A 7,714-nucleotide genomic window follows, 5' to 3' on the forward strand; every position below is an offset into this window, starting at 1 on the left:
CCACCACCGCATTCCTGGTCCATGTCGCGAAAGGATCTGTGACAACTGTTGCAAGAAGGGACATCTTGCTTGAACCTGTAGAAAACCAGCCAAATCAACGAACCAATCATCCGGAGCGGGAATCAGTCCAGCCTGCTACAATTGTGGCGAAGTAGGGCATTTAAAAAGAAATTGCCCCAAAGCAGCTACAACCGCTGATCCCACTGTCGCCGCAGGTATACTCCTCTTTGACAATTTTTATACCTGTAACTCTTTTCGATTCTAGTACCAGAAAGGAAACTTTTTATCTATCCATCCGAGCGATTTCTAAACTTAATCCTTTGTTTGTAATCGAAATTGAGTACAATCGAGACGGCTAACCAATGAGATAGATAACACTAACTTCGTACCTATAGATTGTATCCTCAGTCCAGAGGATTATTCTGTTCCATTCGATTTAAATGGGGGAAACTTTTCACAAAATACTTTGATGCTATGATTGACATGAAATAACCGAGTCTCATTCATGTTGTTATCCTTTAGTTTCGAAAGGGTCGCTCTTCTAGATCTCTTCCCCGACCCAGCTCTCGTGATCTTCAGCATCAAACCTTCGTATCATTTCATGTCTTAAAGCTCAAAAGTTTTCCCCGATATGAATTACCACGCCTCCATCGTTCTGTGTTCATTAAGAAACGGGAAGTCAGCAGCTCTTTCCCCTAAATGTCTTTCCCGAAGAATTTCCGAGAATTCCTTTCGAACGTTTAGCTTAGTTCAGCATCGGCCTAATCTCTGGATCTACCTCGTGACCGAACCTCAGTGAGAATGACGTGTTCAAAACGGTGACCAAGAACTGATATGATCACTACGGATTACTAGTGGTATCCATTTGGTCAAATCTCTTTCCCTCGATCATGTGGCCAAGCAAAGTAGTCGTAACCGTGTACTTTTCCAACGTCTAAGGCGATAGGGAATTAGTCAGCACAGAAAATACCCATGGAAACCTGTCGATTCTTGGGTCCCATCGACTAATATCGCAGTCTTACCCATAAATTTCTTCTAAAGTCATCAAACCCTTAGCTACCCGGCTCCATGAAGACGTGCCTTCCTGTTGGAGCGTGTGTCCTGTTGATGGCTTTATCCCAGAAAAGCATGATACGCTTTAGGAAGTATAGAATACTTCCGTCGTGATACACCAGACCTTTCGAGATCTTCGTAGAATCGATTCTGCAATCTTCAGACTTCGGATGCCCTTAGAGCTTAGTATCATTTATTCGGTACTTCACGTCTCGAATCCTTAGAAGTACCTATCCAACAAACCTTAGTGATTTCCTTTGAGGAAACCAAAGTCTTCCAGGGTTGAAAATTTCATGGGAGAACCGATTGAGATCGTAGATTGAGAGAGAGTCAATGTACGACACAAAGACACGTCCCGTTAGTGAGAGTTCGCTAGAACTCCCAGCAGATACCGATCCCACTTGAGAACGTGAAGATCCGAAGATACAAATCCATTCGTGTCTCATTCTAATTCCTGATCTATATCTTATTTTTTGAATTTCGGGACGAAATTCCCTCTAACGGGGGGATAATGTAACAACCTACAGTTGTTCATCGCCGAAAACCCATTCTACCCGTATAACTCGCCGTATATCGAAACGTTCCGATGTCGTTTTTGGGTTAAGTTAATTGAACTTATATGTTTAATTGATGCTAATGAGTGTCCAAACCTCTTAGGAACTCATGAATTTAGCCCAAAATGTTTATTTCATAAATTTTAGAAATGTCCTCACCGGATTTCGGAAACTTAATCGGGTGCGACCAAAAGTCCCGTTTAATGCCGGTATCGGGTAGAATTCCACCGTGTCCAAGTTTTGAGACCTATTTAAACATGTTCAAGCTATCATTTGAAGCTTTTTCTCTCTCTCACTACTCTCTCTCTCTAACCTCTCTCCTAAATTCAAGTTTAAGGGTCCAAAATCTCAAATTTAAGGCTTCTAATCACCAAGGTACCTTCCCTAACTTGTTGTACAGCCTCATTAGCCTTCAAATCCGAACTTAAGCTTTGATTTTGGACCTCAAACATGAGTTTACGGCCAAGGAGCATGCTTGGGCCGTAAACTCATAATAAGAGGGTTTTTATGCCTTTAAACCCCTCCTAAACAATTTTGAGACTTAGATATGGCTTAATGGCTTAATGGACTAAACTTAGAATGCCTTTAACATGGATTTTGAAGAGTAAACATGAGTTTACTGCCCAAGAACATGCTTGGGCCGTAAACTCATATATATGGGGTTTTTATGCCCTTAAACCCTTCCAAAACACTAATAAGGCTTAGATATGAATTTTAGAATATTGGTTTTAGCCTTAGAACACTTTAAACATAACTTTTGAGGGACAAATGAGAGTTTACGGCCAAGGCTCATGCTTGGGCCGTAAACTCCATAACATGGGGAGTAAACTCAATGTAAAGTGTTAAAATGCCACTTTAACACACCTAAAGCCTTGGGATAAATTCTAGAAGTGTTTACAAACAAGTATTGGACCTTAAAACATATTATTTTCCCCATTTAAGGAGTTCACGGCCATGAGGGTGTTCATGGGCCGTAAACACCAAAATCTAGGCCAAAAGTCCCTTAAAAATCCATACAAGGATAGGAAAAATCATTAGAATCACATGTGATTGAGTAAGGGACCAAAACATTAAGGATTTGATGTGAGGGGGGAGTTTACGGCTGTAAACTCCATGTTTACAGCCGTAAACTCCAATAAATAGTCCTTAATTATGTTTAATCCATTCCAAGGCCCTAGAATTGATCCTAGCAAATTTCCCCAAGTAGAATAAGGGCATTTTGCACCATAAAACACCCCACCATGAGTTTACGGCCGTAAACTCATGGGGAGGGGTTCATTAGGGCCGAAATCTCCTCTATGAGTTTACTCTTGAAGAGTAAACTCCATATCCAAGCCTTATGTGACTTCAAACGCCACCCGGGTCCCTCCAAACACTTGTAATGGGGTGTTTCCGCGACTAAAAGTGTTTGTCCCTAACAATTAAATAATCTAAGTCCTAATTGGAAGCGGCTTCGTTAGTAAAAGGGACAAAAAAAACATTGCTAGTTTTAAGAAAAGATGGCTTTCCACAAATTTGGAAGAAGGTGTGTGCTTTTTGTAAAAAGCATAGTATTGGAATTGTGGACATGTCAGAATATTATGTTACCCCACGAAAGCGTAGGACCAGTAAGACTAATCTACATCATTTTGAAGTTGTGATTTTTAACACGGTTTAGATATGCAATTCAAGAATTTAGGGATAGATTTAGTGAAGTTGGCACGGAGTTGATGGAGAACATGGCGGCTAGATATGCAATTCAAGAATTTAGGGATAGATTTAGTGAAGTTGGCACGGAGTTGATGGAGAACATGGTGGCTTTAAGTCCTTGTGACTCATTTTCTGTTTTTGATAAAGCAAAGTTGCTAAAGTTAAGCAAGATATAAAAAAAAAGGATCTTAACGATTCAAAAAGGGCGTAACTTAATGGACAACTTGATATCTACTATCACGCTTTTCTCCATGATGAAAGACTTTTCAATTTGAAGGGAATTGTAGACCTCTCTCGTTTGTTGGTGGAAACCGGGAAGCACCTCTCTTTTCCTTTGGTTTATAGATTATTAAAACTAACTTTGGTTTTGCCCTTCGCAACCGCAACCGTTGAACGGTGTTTTTCTACAATAATGTTTTGAATACCAATTTGCGTAATAGAATAGGTGACAATTTTATGAATGGTGCTTTGATTTATAGTGTAGAAAAAGAAGTACTAGAGAATGTTAAGAATGAAAATATAATTACTCGCTTTCGTAAAATGAAAGAGCGGAGATGTGAACTTTAAAACATAACTTTGTTATAGAAGTTGAACTTTATATCTAATAAAATTACAATTTTTTTTTCTTATTGTATATTACAAGATTTTTTTCTCGGGATACCCCTTTACATTAACCCTAGCTCCGCCACGGTTTGCTACGGAATGAAATTTCATAGTTATTTTACCTTAATGTTTTTTTTAGTATTTTTAATTCTTTTTTTTTAATTTTCTAAAATAAAAAACACAACCCATATTGACTGTAACCCCTACCTCCCATCCCACTTATTCCTATGGAATTATAGAATTTAATTGGTGCACTATAACACTTTTACAACAATATAATTAAACCACTCGTAATATGTTAAAGTTTTACATAAAGAATTTCTATTCAAAAATACCACCAATCTTTGTATTTTAATGCTTTATTTATTTTATCAACATGTTTGTAAGCTTTTCAAATATCAAACACAAAAAGTAACTTCACTTACTTTTACCCCCTTCAACTTATATCCATATTACAACCGGATACCTTATATTTTGCTCGACTTTTATATTAGACCCCAACACACCTTAATGCATGCGTGTAAGACATCTCACATGGGCCTGGCACACTCACTTGGGCCTGACAATCGTGTTGTGTTCGGGTTAGCGGGTCAAAATATTCCAACCCGAACACGACCCGTTTAACTATACAAGTCATGGGTTGGCGGGTTTGAAGCATAAACTCATATATGACCCGTCAACCCACTTATTTATACGGGTTCACAGGTTGGCGGGTTCGTGGGCCAGATTTGTGTTCGTGGGTTAGATTGGGGTTTGTGTGTTCGTGTGTCAGATTCCATAAATAAAATTGATAATTAAACATGGATAAATTCTTGATGCAAACATATCTGAATTTAAGAAACTTAAGTCTTAAACATACAAATGAAAATTAACAACATTCATGAAAACATTTTTAAACTAAAACTGTAACAACCTGAAGTTGTTCATCGCCGAAAACCCATTCGACCCGTATAACTCGCCGTATATCAAAACGTTCCGACGTCGTTTTTGGGTTAAGTTAATTGAACTTATATGTTTAATTGATGCTAATGAGTGTCCAAACCTCTTAGGGACTCGTGAATTTAGCCCAAAATGTTTATTTCATAAATTTTAGAAATGTCCTCGCCGGATTTTAGAAACTTAATCGGGTGCGACCAAAAGTCCCGTTTAATGCCGGTATCGGGTAGAATTCCACCGTGTCCAAGTTTTGAGACCTATTTAAACATGTTCAAGCTATCATTTGAAGCTTTTTCTCTCTCTCACTACTCTCTCTCTCTCTAACCTCTCTCCTAAATTCAAGTTTAAGGGTCCAAATCTCAAATTTAAGGCTTCTAATCACCAAGGTACCTTCCCTAACTTGTTGTACAGCCTCATTAGCCTTCAAATCCGAACTTAAGCTTTGATTTTGGACCTCAAACATGAGTTTACGGCCAAGGAGCATGCTTGGGCCGTAAACTCATAATAAGAGGGTTTTTATGCCTTTAAACCCCTTCTAAACAATTTTGAGACTTAGATATGGCTTAATGGCTTAATGGACTAAACTTAGAATGCCTTTAACATGGATTTTGAAGAGTAAACATGAGTTTACTGCCCAAGAACATGCTTGGGCCGTAAACTCATATATATGGGGTTTTTATGCCCTTAAACCCTTCCAAAACACTAATAAGGCTTAGATATGAATTTTAGAATATTGGTTTTAGCCTTAGAACACTTTAAACATAACTTTTGAGGGACAAATGAGAGTTTACGGCCAAGGCTCATGCTTGGGCCGTAAACTCCATAACATGGGGAGTAAACTCAATGTAAAGTGTTAAAATGCCACTTTAACACACCTAAAGCCTTGGGATAAATTCTAGAAGTATTTACAAACAAGTATTGGACCTTAAAACATATTATTTTCCCCATCTAAGGAGTTCACGGCCATGAGGGTGTTCATGGGCGGTAAACTCCAAAATCTAGGCCAAAAGTCCCTTAAAAATCCATACAAGGCTAGGAAAAATCATTAGAATCACATGTGATTGAGTAAGGGACCAAAACATTAAGGATTTGATGTGAGGGGAGAGTTTACGACCGTAAACTCCATGTTTACAGCCGTAAACTCCAATAAATAGTCCTTAATTATGTTTAATCCATTCCAAGGCCCTAGAATTGATCCTAGCAAATTTCCCCAAGTAGAATAAAGGCATTTTGCACCATAAAACACCCCACCATGAGTTTACGGCCGTAAACTCATGGGGAGGGGGTCATTAGGTCCGAAATCTCCTCTATGAGTTTACTCTTGAAGAGTAAACTCCATATCCAAGCCTTATGTGACTTCAAACGCCACCCGGGTCCCTCCAAACACTTGCAATGGGGTGTTTCTGCGACTAAAAGTGTTTGTCCCTAACAATTAAATAATCTAAGTCCAAATTAGATACAAATGTGTATCTTTGCCTTATACTTAGGAACCTCGTGCGTTTGCATGCCCCGAACCAACGTTTAGCATCCTAAATCGTCACGTTTCTCGTCCGGTGAGTTCATACCCCTACGCTTTTTTCGTGTTTTTCAATTTTTTCAGGGGGGGGGGGGGGAATACAAGCAAACTATAAGTGTTTTTGAATTATAACATTGATATGTTTCAAATAATATCTAGAAAACTTATAAACACTTTAGCCCCTTATGTATTATCCTGAGCATAAGGGATGATTTATCAAGTACAACTAAATGGATTTTAGTTAAGAAAATAACCAAACTAATCAAATTATTATGGGAATAATTTGGGATTCTGTAGTGTTCGTTTTATCATGTACTGATATGTATATAAAGTTATTAGATAAACTATGTATGATTCAGTTTATCTCCGTATCATTTGAATGTATTGCCAGATAGTTTCATTGGATGTATCTATATTCACTGTATTATGTTTCATAATCTTTTACATGTTTGATATCGTATGAGAACCCTGTGAATAGTTTAGTACTAGTTTGTGAGTTCGTCACTACCCTTTATGGATGATCAGTAAATCCTCCCCGAAAGTGTAACCAGAGTCTCCTGGAGGGAGAGCGAGGAATTTGTGAATAGATCTATTCGGGACTGACAATCCCACACCTGAATTGATAGCTACAGTTAGGCGGGCACGCCTAGGGTGACAAATTCTAGATATCGTCCGACGTCTGACAAGCGTCAAGGAGGTCTCGTTGTCGTATCAGCATGGTTACCCGACGCACAATACGTATTAATATAAGTTTATTCACGGCTTTGGTTTTGGATTTGATTTTATATCAATCTTCTATCTTTAGATCTTATATCTAGTTCGGGACGGTAATCCCATGGTTTTTAGAATTGATCCTAGCAAATTTCCCCAAGTAGAATAAGGGCATTTTGCACCATAAAACACCCCACCATGAGTTTACGGTCGTAAACTCATGGGGAGGGGTTCATTAGGGCCGAAATCTCCTCTATGAGTTTACTCTTGAAGAGTAAACTCCATATCCAAGCCTTATGTGACTTCAAACGCCACCCGGGTCCCTCCAAACACTTGCAATGGGGTGTTTCCGCGACTAAAAGTGTTTGTCCCTAACAATTAAATAATCTAAGTCCTAATTGGAAGCGGCTTCGTTAGTAAAAGGGACAAAAAAAACATTGCTAGTTTTAAGAAAAGATGGCTTTCCACAAATTTGGAAGAAGGTGTGTGCTTTTTGTAAAAAGCATAGTATTGGAATTGTGGACATGTCAGAATATTATGTTACCCCACGAAAGCGTAGGACCAGTAAGACTAATCTACATCATTTTGAAGTTGTGATTTTTAACACGGTTTAGATATGCAATTCAAGAATTTAGGGATAGATTTAGTGAAG

The sequence above is a fragment of the Lactuca serriola genome, chromosome 7 (assembly GCF_051521515.1).
Source record: "Lactuca serriola cultivar US96UC23 chromosome 7, Lser_US96UC23_V15, whole genome shotgun sequence".
NCBI lineage: Eukaryota > Viridiplantae > Streptophyta > Magnoliopsida > Asterales > Asteraceae > Lactuca > Lactuca serriola.